Here is a 15231-nt window from a genome sequence, read left to right as displayed (position 1 = left end):
ACAATTTTCGCAAAATTTCTTTTGCTGAAGTGTTTTGATAATGCTTCTAGCCACTTGGTTGTAACAAGCAATATAAAATAAATTATTGTTTGCTTGCTAAGTGGATGGTTGGGAAAATGGGAACAATGGTGGAGGGAAGGTCACTCAGGTGGTAGGATTGGTGTTGGAACATTGGGAGCCTGTAACAACCTTATTATGAACAACTTTGTAAACCACGGTATTTAAATAATGTCTATAAAATAATCTAAGTAAACCTGAGTAAAATCTAAACTCTTTTTGATAACAGAAAGAAACAGAGCTCTTTCAGTCTTAAAAAATGTTCTATTTAATGGAAATGTCAAATGACCATGTTTATTTTACTGAGGTCCTATTAAGTTCTAATGTATATGCTTTTCATGTGCATCTTGGAAATTCTGGATAGACAAAGCCTGGATAAACAAAGCCTGTGTTATCTTCACTGTGTATTACTCAAAATGTTTACTGAAGTTTAATTTTTATTTAAACATGATACCCTTGGAGACTTTCAAAATATATTGGAAAAGTTTTGGCAACCCATCATTTATTTCTTCCACAAATATAAGGCATTCTACATGTTAGTAAGGTACCAGTGTTCTGGACAACAGAAATTCATGGAACCTACCCTGGTCCCAGTATCTCATACAATTTGCTGATGTGCTGGAGAGATAGTATAGTGGGTGAGGCCTTGCACATGGCTATCCTGGGTTCTATCCTCAGCATCCCCTATGGTCCCATGAGCACTGCCAGGAGTAATCCCAGAGTGCACAACCAGCACTAACCTCTGAGCAACACCAGGTGATAATTGCTCCTATCATTTAGGAGGATCACCCAAGCCCCAACATCTAAAGAAGAAGAAGAACCAAAAAAACCCACAGATAACCTCCTGAACATTGCCAGGAGTGGTCCCAAGTAGAAAACCAGCAGTTAAGCCCCAAGAACGACTATGACACAAACCCACCCTTTAAAAATAGCACATACACGGCGCTGGAGCAATAGCACAGCGGGTAGGGTGTTTGCCTTGCACGCAGCAGACCCGGGTTCTATTCTCAGCATCCCATATGGTCCCCCAAGTACTGCCGGGAGTGATTCCTGAGTGCAGGGCCAGGAGTAAGCCCTGAGCATCAGCTGGGTGTGACCCAAAAAGCAAAAAAAAAAAAAAAAAGCACATAAAGCCCTGTAAACAAATGCTATCTCAATAAAAAAAAAATGCACTGAAGAGACAGTACAGAGGGCAGTGTGCTTGCTTTGCATGGTGCCGACCCAGGTTTGATCCCTGGCATCCCATATGGTTCCCTGAGACTCACCAGGAGTGATCCAGGAACACAGAGCTAGTAATGAGCATTGCTGGGTATGGCCTCCAAACACCCCCAAAAGTGGGAAAAATTAAAAAGAAAACTATGTTAATCACATCTGGAATGAGGCTTACTGGGGGAAAGATGCTTTGACAGAGATGGAAAGCTCAAGAAGAGAAGACTAGGGCACGAGAAATAGCACAGTGGGTAGGACACTTGCCTTGCACTCTGCTGACCTGGGTTTGATACCCAAAATCCCATATGGTCTCTTGAGCTCTGCCAGGAGTGATCCCTGAGTGCAGAGTCAGAAGTAAGCCCTGAGCACCACTGGGTGTGACCCAAAAACCAAGAAAAGGAGTCTGAGTTTTTTTTTTTTTTGCCTTTCGGGTCACACCTAGCGATGTACAGGGGTTACTACTGGCTCATGCACTTAGGAATTACTCCTGGCGGTGCTCTGGGGACCATATGAGATGTTAGTAATCGAACCCGGGTCAGTCATATGCAAGGCAAACGCCCTATCCGCTGTGCTATCACTCCAGCCCTGGAGTCTGAGTTCTTAAACTTTCAAATGAAAAGAATGCACTTTTGGGACTTTAGTTCCGTACACAATTACATCCTTTCATAACGTATGACTTTTATTCGAATGAATCATGGGTCCTTCAAATTCTATATAGTTTTGTAGACTAATAAATCATTTTCCACCTAGTCCTATTGCCCCATGGAATCCCAATTTCCATGTTACTATTTGCAAGGGCAGTTTAAAACATTCACAACTTAAAACATTCAAAATTCCTCTGCACACTCTTCCAGAAAGACTTCCAAGGCACGTTCTGACTTTCAGATTCTTCTACAAGTCTTCTACAAGCATGAGCTCTGGATATCTCTAATGTCAAAAGCCCCAAGCAGTTTGGCCAAATTGGAATGGTAACAAACTTCTGTGCTCACACCCTGGGTAGGATAGTGGTGTCAACACCTCCAGCAAAGCTGATAGAGCTGTCTTTCAGTCTGTCTGCAGGCTCTGTTTACATTCTGCAGGTTAGCTAGAAACACCCTCACCACCCCCAAGCCTGAAAAAGATCACTGGGTCAAATCATCATCTGGACTCTTCAGTGTATTTCACTTCTGCCTGCAATAAACTCTTCTTTTCTGTTATTTTGTTAATGTTCTTTGCAAAGAGCAAATTAGTTTGAGTGTTCCAATAATTTCAAGTGAGGAAAATCAACAAGAAGCCGCTGGAAGCACCGGTCTTTCATCTGGAACTTGTCAGATTTGGAGAGGACTGAGGTAAACCTGGAAGGTGGAGCAATTCACGAATAAGTGCACTCTAGCAAGGTAATACCAGGATCAAAATGAGGTTGTGAAATGAAAGAAAATTATTTTAGAATGAGAGGCAACCATTTGGAGGAGAAATACATACAGAAGCATGCACATGGGTATGCACACGTACATTCAAGCACAAACATAATAACACTTGAGGATAAAGGAATATTTCTCCCTTCTGGCGGAGGGTGGGGGAGGGTGGTGATGGGGGGGGGGAGCAGTTAATCCACACCTGGCAGTGGCAATTTTCAGGGATCAATTCAGGGTTGCCTATATGCAAGCACCTTACCTACCCTTGCTATCCCTCTCGCCCCAAAGGGCTGTCTCATATCAGTCGAGTATCTCCAGACTTCTAACCTTGCTTTCTTGGCTTCTTGAGCCACCTCTACATTATCATTGCCCAATGTCCAGCTCATAAGTTTTCCCTGAGCCTCAGACCTTTGAATCTAACTCTTTTTTTCTTTTTGGGTCACACCTGGCAATGTACAGGGGTTACTACTGTCTCATGCACTCAGAAATTATTCCTGTCGGTGCTTGGGGGACCATATGGGATGCTGGGAATTGAACCTGTGTAAGGCAAACACCCTACCTGCTGTGCTATCACTCTAGTCCCTAAACTGTCTCTTGATCATACTCACTGGTGTTCCCAGGGGCTTTTCAACTTTCACTGGATCAGAGGCCTGAAAGAGAGTACAGTGGGTAGGGGACTTGCCTTGCATGCATCCAATCTGGGTTCAATCCCTGGAACCCCATATGGTTCCCTAAGCCCTACCAGGAGTCATGCCCGAGATCAGAGTCCTGAGTACAATCAAGTGTGACCAAAAGCCAAAATAAAACAAAAATATTCCTTAAACCTTTGTGGCCAGAGTGACAGTATGGTTGGCAGAGCACTTGCCTGGCATGTGGCCAATTTGGGTTTGATCCCCAGCATCCCATATAGTCCCCCAAGTCCCACCAGGCATGATCCTTGAGTGCAGAACCAGGAGCAAGCCTTAGCACCACCAGACTGGAGAGACAGTACAGTGGGCTGGGCACTTGCCTTGTGTGCAGCCAACATGGATTCAATCCCTGGCACCAAATACGATGCCCAGAGCACTACCAGGAGTGATCCCTGAATGCAGAGTCAGGAGTAATCCCTGAGTATTGCCAGGTGCGCCCTCCAAAAATAAAAAAAGCAAAGCAAACAAAATTTTCATTGGATCTAATAAACTATTCCTTTGTTGTTGTTGTTGTTGTTGTTTATTTTTATTTTTATTAGTGAAACACCATGAGGTACAGTTGTAGACTTACAAATTTTTGTGCTTGGGTTTCAGTTATACAGTGATCGAGTACCCATCACTCCACCAGTGCCCATTCTCCACCACCAGTATCCCAGTATCCCTCTCACCCCCCATTCCCCCCATACCACCCTGCCTCTGTGGCAGGGCATTCCCTTTTGTTCTCTCTCTCCTTTTGAGTGCTGTGGTTGCAAAAGAGGAATTGAGATGCATGCTGAAAGTAGACTATAGACCGAACATGATTGCCACTCAATAAACTATTTCTTTCCTTAGACTCTTTTCCATCTCAAATAACACCCATGTCTGCCCAGAGATTTCTTTCTTCCCTTACACACTGATCCAATTTTAATATTTTGTGTTACTAATCCACTGCGATGTAAAAAATTATCAATCTATATGCGAGTAGCAACTCCCCGTGGCGTGTTCAATATGCCAAAAACCAGTAACTATGATGCGTCTCATTCTCCTGACTCTGAAAGAGCCTCAAATGTGGCACTTTTTAAAATCTCAGGGTTAGGACGAAGGAGACGTTACTGGTGCCTACTCTAGGAAATCGATGAACAACAGGATGACAGTGATACAGTGATGCCAGTAATATAAAACAACAGGCATGTCTTATCCTTCCAACACTGAGAGTTGGGAATCCACACATGGTTTAGATGGTTCAGGCTTTGTTCTAGGCTCAGTCAGGGAAACAGTTGTGAAGCTTCACTGGGGTAGGGTCTGCTTACAAGATCCTGATGCTTCTGTTCATTTGCCTCACATGACCCACTGCCCAGATCACTCAGGGAGCTGTCAGCAGGTCTGTGGCCTTAGGTGGTGTTTGACCAGAAACAAATTTGACTTACCACCTAGGTGGCTGACAATATCGCAATTGACTTTGAAGTCAGTCTTTTACAACATTTTGTTCTTACTGGTGTATCATAGTATTTAATAGTATTGAAGTAATTGACTCATTGATTTATTATTGCATAAATACTACCCCAATTCCTCCAATCCCTCCATTAATGTTTCAAGATCCTCCTCCATTGTCTCACGTTCCATGAGACCCTACTCAGCTACCTTAGCTTCCAATTCTGTTGATCACATCCCAGGGTTTGTTTGTATTGAGTAATGTCTTCCTTCCTTCCTTCCTTCCTTCCTTCCTTCCTTCCTTCCTTCCTTCCTCCTTCTTTCCCTCCCTCCCTCCTTCCTTCCTTCCTTCCTTCCTTCCTTCCTTCTTCCACTCTTTCTTTTCTCTATCTTTCTTTTATCTCTCTTTCTTTCTCCCTTTCTTTCTTTCTTTCTTTCTTCTTTCTTTCTTTCTTTCTTTCTTTCTTTCTTTCTTTCTCCTTCCTTCCTTTCTTGTTTCCTTTCTCTCTTCCTCTCTCTCCCTCCCTCCCTTCTTTCTTTTCTACCTTCCTACCTTCCTTCCTTTCTTTCTTCCAACACCTAGGTTTACTCCTGTTTATGTGCTCAGGGATCACTCCTGGAAGAGCTCAAGGGGATACCATGTGGTGCCAGAGATCAAACCTGGGTTGTCTGTGTGCAAGGAAAGTGCCTTACCCACTGCACTAGATCTCCAGTCCCTTTTTTGTTTCTTTATACACCAGATATGAGTTAGATCATCTGAGTTAGGTGATCTGATATTTATCTTTTACTTTCTGACTTGCTTTATTTAACCTGCCACCCTCCAATTTCATTCAAGTTTCAGCAAACTTCAAGCTTTCTTCTTTTCCCATAGCTGAGTAATATTCCACCACAACGTATTCATTCATTCATCTGTTTCTGGGCACTTGGGTTATTTCCTGATCTTGGCTATTGCACATCATGCTGCAGTGAACACAGATGAAAAGTCCCTGGCTTGGTAACCTAATCTCTGATGTCAAATTCATTCACCGTTTGTTTTCATAGTCTAGCCTTAAGAATGAGACATTGCATTTAACCTAAACTCAAAAAGAGAGGATTCCAAAAGGCTATGGCTTCAGGATACAGAGGGACTTCATTGGATACCGTCCTAGAATCTCTCCACTATAGAGACCTTGTCCTTTGTCTGTGATATGACTCATGTCTTGCATTCTAACTAGGGGCCTCCAGAGTGTCCCCTATGCAGGCCATCCTCCATACTGACACCCCAGTGAAACTCCTGCAAAAACAACCTAATGATGCAATGCCACTTGGTTGGCAACCTATGCTGCCCATAGGACCAAGCGCAAACTCCTTGATAAACCATCTATGAGCCATTCTTGTTTTTTTTTAAACTCTCCAGCCTCTTTTCTTATCATCACACACCTCTGTACCACAATACCAAAGTTTACACACAGTTCCCTGATTCCTGGAAATGAGCCAGATTCTTTTCAGCTGCTTCACAATTTTAGATGAAAAGTGTGTGCTCTTCTCGCTCCCTGGTTTTTTCTTGAGGGAAGGTGGGGTTGGACCACACTCAATGCTGCTCAGGGGCAATTGCTGGCTCAATGTTCAGGGGTCACTCTTGGCTGTGTACAGGGGACCATACATGGTGCTGGACATGAAACTTGGCATGGCCACAAGCAAAGTTGTACTCTCTCTCTCTCTCTGGTCCCTCATTGCCTACTCTTGTTGCCTGGACTTATCCTTCAAGATATGGCTTCAAAGTCACCTTGTTTGAGACTTCAACCCCATCATTTATTGATTTTGCGCCCTTCAAGGAAATTGGTTATCACACTGTTGTGAAATTTGGACAGGGACCTATCTATGAGGTTCGCCAATTTATTTTCTATTAATTGAAAAAAACCCCACTTTTAGTAAGGACCAGAGTCGGTGGTGCTCAGGGGTCATCAGGGATCAGTAATATTGAAAGGAACCTTCGATGCAGAGGATCAAACTCTGGACCTTGCACATTCTAGGCATATGTTCTACCAGTTGAGTGATCTGAACTCTGATACCTGAACTCAAAAAAAGTGATCCTGGCCCAAAAGCAAATTGTTCTCCTCCTCCTCCTCTTCCTCCTCCTCCTTCGTCTCCTCCTCCTCCCCTCCATCTCCTCTTCCTCCATGTCTTCTTCCTCCTCCTCCTCCGCTATCTCCTCCATTTCCTCTTCCTCCTCCTCCTTCTCCTCCTCCTCCTCCTCCTCCACCTCCTCCTCCTCCATCTCCATCTCCTCCTCCTTCTGCTCCTCCTCCTCTTCCTCCACCTCCTCCTCCTCCTCTTCCTCCTCCCCATTGCCCATCAGGGCTCAGATTTTAATCCTGGTGGGCTCTACCAGAGATTGTACCAGAGTCAGCCCCACACAAGGCAAGCTCTCTGTCTGCTGTACCATCTCACTGGGACCTCTTTTTACAACTTGGGTTTGGGGCCATCCCTGGTAGTGTTCAGGGCTAATTATTGTTTGAAATACTATTTTAGGCACCATGGTTTGCAATGCTATTAATGGTGGGGTTTCTTTTTTCTTTTTCCTTTAACTTTTTTGTTGAATCACTGTGAGAGAGACCCTTACAAATCTGTTTAAGATTAGTATAGTCATATAGTATGTCAACATCCATCCCTCCACCTGTGTACATTTCCGAGCACCAGTATCTCCAGTTACTCTCCCATTACCTCCCACCCCCCACACCCCAGTCAGTCTCTATGGCAGGCACTTTTCTTTTCTGTCTCTGACTCTGTCTCTCTCCTTTTGGGCATTGTGGTTTGCAATACTGATACTGAAAGGTTCTCCGGTATATCCCTTTACCTACTTTTAACATTCAGTTCTTGTCCAGTGTGATCATTTCCAGCTATTTTTTGTCATACTGGTCCCTTCTCTATCGTATCTACCCTCTGGCCCCACACACTGACCAGTCCTCTTAGCCCCTGTTTTCCCTGGCCATGGATATGAGTCTTTTACTATACATTTTTTTTTTTTGCTTTTTGGGTCACACCTGGCAATGCACAGGGGTTACTCCTGGCTCTGCACTCAGGAATTACCCCTGGCAGTGCTCAGGGGACCATATGGGATGATGGGAATTGAACCTGGGTTGGCTGCGTGCAAGACAAATGCCCTACCCACTGAGCTACCGCTCCAGCCCTCCAGTGACACTGTAACACTGTCCTCCCATTGTTCATCGATTTGCTCCAGTGGGCCCAGTAACGTCTCCATTGGAGACTTTGTTGTTACTGTGTTTGGCATATTGAATACATCACGGGTAGCTTTTCAGGCTCTGCCGTGCTGGCGAGATACTCTCGGTAGCTTGCTGGGCTCTCCGAGAGGGGCGGAGGAATCGAACTCCAGTCGGCTATGTTGGCTGCGTGCAAGGCAAACGCCCTACCGCTGTGCTATCGCTCCAGCCCTACTATACATTTTTTATATACCACAAATGAATGCAATCATTCTCTACCTATCCATGGTACGGTTTCTTGCATGAATTATTCCAGCACCACACCCTTCACCAGGGTGTCCACTTCCTTCCACCATCATCCCCCTTCACCCCCATCCTAGACTCCCCTTCCTGCGATAAGCTTTCTACTGAAGACCAGTTCTCTGTTTCTGTTGCCTCTGGGCATTATTTATTCCCCTACTATGTTCCTTTATCCACCACATATGAGAGCCCATCTGTGTCTGTCCCCTTCCTTCATTTGGCATGCTGCTCTCCCAATTCAGGGCTTGCTCTTGACCCTGCGCTCAGGGATGACTCTTAGAAGCGCTCAGGGGACCATCTTACGTGTGCAGAGGGATCTAATTAGGGCTGTGCAAAGCGCTTTAACCCCTCTGTTATTTCTCTGGCCATTGTTCATTTCTTGTATAAGATTGAACCACGTAAGAGCCAGAACAAATTGAAAAAGAGAGAGAAGGGAAAAAAATAGAGGGGCATAGATTTAGTGACATTCAAAATAGGAAAAAAAATATGAAGGGCCCGAGAAGATAAAGCGTAGACCAAAGTTAACAGCTATTGTGTGACAGGCTGGAACATGACTAACTAGCTGTGCCAGTAACATCTGTGCCAGCTCAAGAGCTCTTGGTGTTACCACCAAAATAATTTCACTGCTTTTAGCGTTCTCATTGGCCTCACCCATTCCATTTGTATCCTGGCTGCTCTGAAGTTGGAAAACAAATATACGAACTCCTTAGGGGCGCGTTCTCAGGTTCTCTTTGGGTCCATGCAAGTCCTCACACCCTCTTCCAGATCGAAGGAACCCAAAGCCGCTCTGTGGAAAGGCACTGAGACTCAGAATCTCATCTCAGGGGAAGCTGGAGAAATCGAGTCCACTGGGGCTGGAACGATAGCACAGCGGGTAGGGCGTTTGCCTTGCATGTTGCCGACCCAGGTTCGATTCCCAGCATCCCATATGGTCCCCGAGCACCGCCAGGAGTAATTCCTGAGTGCACTGAGCTAGGAGTAACTCCTGTGCAATGCCGGGTGTGACCCAAAAAGCAAAAAAAAAAAAAAATCGTGTCTACTTTGCAGTGTTCCTCCGAGGGCCAGATCTATTGGCAGGCGTTCCTGCATCCCTGGAGACGGCTCTGGCTTTTCTCCATTTTTTCCCCTGTAGGCCTAGCAGGCACTTTCTGTTCCGGGACTGGAGTTTCCAGATCTGCACGCCCTAGGATAGCCACCAGGAGAAAGGGCTGGGGTGGCCGCCTGTGTTGGTATTTGCTTCGTCTTCCTTTTCTCGGGAATAAATCCTTAACATACCAAAACGAGCTGTCCCAGAGATAACAGGGCCTCGCAGCATGTGCTGCCTGAGGAGCCACAGCAGCAACGGCTGTTCCAGTGACAGTCCAGGCCCCGAAATCAGCAAGGATGAGGCATCTGACAGGAGGTGCTGAGGAGGACTAGGCCACAACAGCTCCAGAGGTGCTGATGGGAGGATGGCCACGGTAGAGCAGTTGCTGGTGCTGGAAAATCCTACAGATAGGGTGAGGTCTTCCTGGACATGATGGGTTTTCTGGGGTGTGGGGGAGAGAATAAAGGTACAAATGATAAAGCTAGCAAGTCTTTTTTTTAATTAGTGAATCACCGTGAGGTATAGTTACAGACTTACAAACGTCCGTGCTTGCATTTCAGTCATACAATGATCTAGTACCCATCCCTCCACCGGTGCCTATTCTCTACCACCAATGATCCCAGTATCCCTCCCACCCCCCATCCACCCCACCCCACCCTGCCTCTGTGGCAGGGCATTCCCTTTTGTCCTCTCTTTCCTTTGGTGTTGTAGTTTGCAATAGAGGCATTGAGTTGCCATTGTGTTCGATCTATAATCAACATTCAGCACACACCTCCGAACCCGAGCGGGTTCTCCAAACATCCTTTACTTGGTGTTCCCTTCTCTATCTAAGCGGCCTTTTCCCCAACATTTGAGGCCAGCTTCCAAGCCATGGAGTAAACCTCAAAACTAGCAAGTCTTGAGAGTGTGGGCCTTTGGATTTCAAATCTCAGTGTCCCCTATGGACCACTCATTCACTGGATTTTCAACAGGCTGGGTGGGTCTGGCTGAAGCTGCAGTGGCTCTTCTGAGAAATGGGAAGAATCACTCGGCTGGTGGCCTGGCTCCAAGTGTCATAGGATGATGCCAGGCAAGGGCACTAAGCACATGGTAAATAGTTCCTTTCTTAATGTACCTGAGAATTTAGATATTAAGTAAGTAAGTAAAGGCCCTCCCGTTGATCGTCGATTTGCTCGAGCGGGCCCAGTAACGTCTCCATTGGAGACTTTGTTGTTACTGTGTCTGGCATATCGAATACTCTCGGTAGCTTGCCGGGCTCTCCAAGAGGGGCGGAGGAATCGAACTCGGGTCGGCCATGTTGGCTGCGTGCAAGGCAGACGCCCTACCCGCTGTGCTATCGCTCCACCCTAGGGGAAAATCAAATGTCTGCATTCCAAATGGGTATTAGACTATGACCTAGTTCATCAAGCCATAGAACGTTCCAAGCCAGCTACTCTGCTGTGCCATCTTGGATGTGAGCCTTCAGTTTTCTTATTTGGAGGCCAAGTGATAGTATAGCAGGGAGGGCACTTACCCTGCACGCGCCCGAAGCAGGTTCAATCCCTGACATCTCATATAGTCCCCGAGCACTTCCAGGAGTAATTCCTGAGTGCAGAGTAACCCCGGAGCACAGCTTCGTGTGCCTTCCCCCCACAAACAAAAACAAAAACAAACAGCAACAAAAAAGCAAAATTCCTCATCTTTAAAGTATAATAAGATAAAGTATTGACTTGTAGAGTCAAAATAAGGATTTTTAAAAACTTAGCATCTTTTCTTTTCAGGAGGGGCGTGGATACACGGCGATGATCAGTAATTGTTCCTGGCTTGGCACTCAGGGATCACTCCTGGTGATGCTCAAGGAACCACATGGGATGCTGAGGATCGAACCCAGCTTGGCTGCATGTGAGGCAAATGTTCCACCCACGTACAATTTCTCCAGCCCCTAAACTTAGCATCTTTACTAAAAATTTTAAAAATAAAACAGCATAATTGCTGGTATATGGCATGAATATTATTTTTTGTTTGTGGGCCACACGCAGTGATGGTGACAGCTTACTTTTGACTCTATGTTCAGGATCACTTCTTGTGGTGTTGGGGGATCATATGGGGTGTCAGTGATGGAACCCAGGTTGGCTGTGTGCCAGGTAAGCACTCTACCTGCTGTACTATATCTCTGGCCTCGTGGCATGACTATTATTATCATGATATGTTTTATTACATACATAGATTTCATATGCATATGTACATTTAGACAATATTTATGTATATGTGTACACATAGGACTGGAGCGATAACACAGCGGTAGGGCGTTTGCCTTGCACGCAGCCAACATGGCCGACCTGAGTTCGATTCCTCCGCCCCTCTCCGAGAGCCCGGCAAGCTACCGAGAGTATCTCGCCCGCGCGGCAGAGCCTGGCAAGCTCCCCGTGACGTATTCGATATGCCAAACACAGTAACAACAAAGTCTCCCATGGAGACGTTACTGGGCCTGCTCGAGCAAATCGATGAACAACGGGAGGTCGGTGACGAAAATGTACACATATTATATACACAAATACATTTATTATATACATAGCTGTTTCCATTGCTTTCATGCAACTCAAGTTTCCTCCCTGTCGTGATGGAGAGTGCATGCATTTTGCTCCGTTGACATTGCAGATTCCAGAGTCCAGCTGGTTGATGGGGTAACAATCCCAGCTTCACCACTTTCTTGCTGTTTGACCTGGGTAAGAACTTTAAGTAGGCATCAAAGATTCATCTGAGCCCCTCACTTACATTTCAGTAACACACTAGCCATAATATAGCCTTCGATCTGAATTGAAATCATAGTCGTCTAATTCGTCTAATTTTAGAAGAGGGTTCTTTAAGGGTTTTCATTCCTTTGATGTCGTTACTTCTCAGTTTCTTCATGTGAGAAGTGCTGATTATAAGAGAGCCCACATCAGAGTTTTGTCATAGCAATCAGCCCAAATATCACCCCAATCTCAAAACTGGTGATGCCAACCATACAACAAAAAGTATGAAAAGGTTCATTAATTACATAACGTGTTGTTCTCTGGGGTAGGCATGGCAGGTGTCCCAAAGTGGGTGTAGGAATACTTTGGGAGAGATATAAAAACAGACTGGGCATGAGTTTTATTATGGTTGGAGGTTGGGCGAAGATGAGGGTTCCCATATGTGGACAGGGGACTCATGTGGTTTGAATTACCTGCCAGTACTAAACAAGGGTGCACAAAAGCTTTCTTACCAGTTTACTCCCAGGTGGTGAATGATGGGAAGGGAGAGAGGCTAAAACGCTGTCAACGATAAACGTTGAAAAATAAAGTTGAACCCCTTCTTACATGCAGTGGCCCAATAAATGAGAAAATACACTTAAAGTACTCAATGAACAGTGGCTGGTTGGATTCAAACCACACATCTTGTTCGATCAACCTGCTCTCTGGTACCTTTTGGATTTCCTGACATGTGGGTTGCATGGTTTTATGGAAAAAGGACTTGGTGGGCCAATGGGAATTCTGGGGATTGCTCTCCAGTAGCTTTTTACAAGCTTAATGAATTAGTATGCCTCTTTTCCCCAGATGTAAAATGAAAAGATACGGCTGGATGTTTTAAAAGGCTTCTTTCTTGTGGCTCTAATAGTATCAAAAACCCATGGTGGCTGACTCACTCACATTACTATAGAATTTGAAGGACCACTTGTTTTCTTCGTTTCAGTCTACTTTCTACTGTGTTCCACTTGTTTCTTCCTCCATGCTATTAATGTCCTTAAGACAGCCTGAAACTGGCAGAGCAGAGAAGTAAACCAAAAATAGAGGCTGAAAAGACTAGCTCCAGCTTGTCTCAATAGATCAACGGTTATTCTACAATTTTCCTCTGGTACGGAAAAAAACTACATACCACTCTTATCTAAAAGACCCTTAATTTTATCATTCTGTTCTTTAATGAATATAAAGGCATGCCCACTGGAAAAAATTGTATGTAATATCAAAGAATGGGAGCTATAGGAAAGAAAAGTACTAGATATAAAAGTTTAATAATTCATCCTCAAAAATTTGATCACTTTGTAAGTCTACAACTGTACCTTATGGTGTCTCACTAATAAAAATTTTAAAAAATCTGATCACAAGACACCTGCATAAATGACTTCATGTAAAGAATGTTTCTACTGGTGATCATATCTGGAAGGGGTACCAGTTAGCTGGACAAGAACTACAGAAAATCTTTGATAGACATTTCTTGGTGACAAATGATTTTGAAAGACAACTTACCAGGGAATTGGTATTTGTTTACTCAGAGCAATTCCTAATGTCTAAACCCTCAGATGTCCCTCAATTCAGCCATGCAGAAGAACATTCTCATTGATAGTAAATTTCATTCTACTTTTGATCAGTGTCTTCATAATTTTCAGCACTTCAGTTGCAGTTCATTTGGGAAGGATGGAAGGACCTAGACTATGAAAGGGTAAAGTAGGCTCAGAGGTAAGCTTCCCCCCATCCAAGAGGCCATTGTATTTGGTTGTGCTTTCCAAAAACTGATGACAATGTCTACCTTAGGATGACTCGGTCATCTAGGACTCTGGGAGCATCATTGGCTCTCTCTATGTCTTTTTGATAGAGGATATTAGAACACACATTTTCCATCTTTTCTCCAGAACCTCACATCTGAGATAAATAATTATATATCTAAAATCTACATTGCAAAATATCGAACATCTGTAGGTTCCCCATTGACATGACCCAGAAGCGATATTTTAAACTGTTTACACATGTTGAGAAGTGTTGATTCCGGAATGTGTCCAAGTGAATTTGGGTACAGTGGGATTGGGCCACATCCTGTGATGCTTAGGGGCCAGTCCTGGTTCTGTGCTCACGTATAACCTCTAGAAGTGCTTGGAAGGGCCATATGCAGTGTCAGGGATTTCAATCAGAGATGTGTGAAAAGCAGTTGCCTTAACCCCTACATATTCTATCTGCTCCCCATGTAATTTTTACATTTCCTCTTCATTTTCCCAGAAAGTGATAGCCAGCTTAAGTACTTATAATGGAAAACAAAACACTTCTATCGGAGGACTGTCTGTTCTCCTCTTTGCAAAGCATATAAATCCATTCCTCCATCTGTTCCTTCTAGTTGAGACTTCCAGAATTTACTCCTCATTGTTTTTTCTAGAGCAGACCTGTGATCTAAATTTGTCCATCTCCAGAACAATCACTTTGACTTATTTCATATTTCTCCCATTTGAATGATTTTAGGTGATTTTTAGCTGAATCTCACTCCAGAAAAAAAAAGCTGCAACGTATATGTCTACATTCATCATCCCAGTGAGAACCGAAGGCACTAATTCCCTTGGGTGGGGATTGACTAAGACAGGAGCAGTGTAGAACTCACTTCCCCACTCTAGAGAGCTAGTTTCTGGACTTCAGCAGCCCAGAAGTCCAGAATATCTTCATTATCAGGTAGTGATTCTGTCATCCAATACAACCCTCTTTTTGTAAAATTTTTTAAATTTTATCACCGTGAAATATAGTTACAAGCTTTCATGTTTGAGTTACAATCACACAATGATCAAACACCCATCCCTCCACCAGTGCACATTCCCCACCACCAATATCCCCAGTATACCCCCACTTTCCCACCCTCCCACTGCCTCCATGGCAGATAATATACCCCATACACTCTCTACTTTTGGGCATTATGGTTTGCAATGCAGATACTAAGAGGTTATCATGCTTGCTTCTTTATCTACTTTCAGCACACATCTCCATTCCTTCTTATTGCTATTCTTCGGAAGTGGCTTGGCCTTTGTTTACATATATATGAGAATATAGATATAGATGGATAGCGATGTAGGCAATGAGCTCTCCTCTTAGAATGAAAGGTAATTCTGATCACTGGTAATTGCCTACATA

The sequence above is a fragment of the Sorex fumeus genome, unplaced genomic scaffold, assembly GCF_029834395.1.
Source record: "Sorex fumeus unplaced genomic scaffold, SorFum_2.1 ptg000075l, whole genome shotgun sequence".
Lineage (NCBI taxonomy): Eukaryota > Metazoa > Chordata > Mammalia > Eulipotyphla > Soricidae > Sorex > Sorex fumeus.
Note: the sequence above shows the minus strand (reverse complement) of the source record.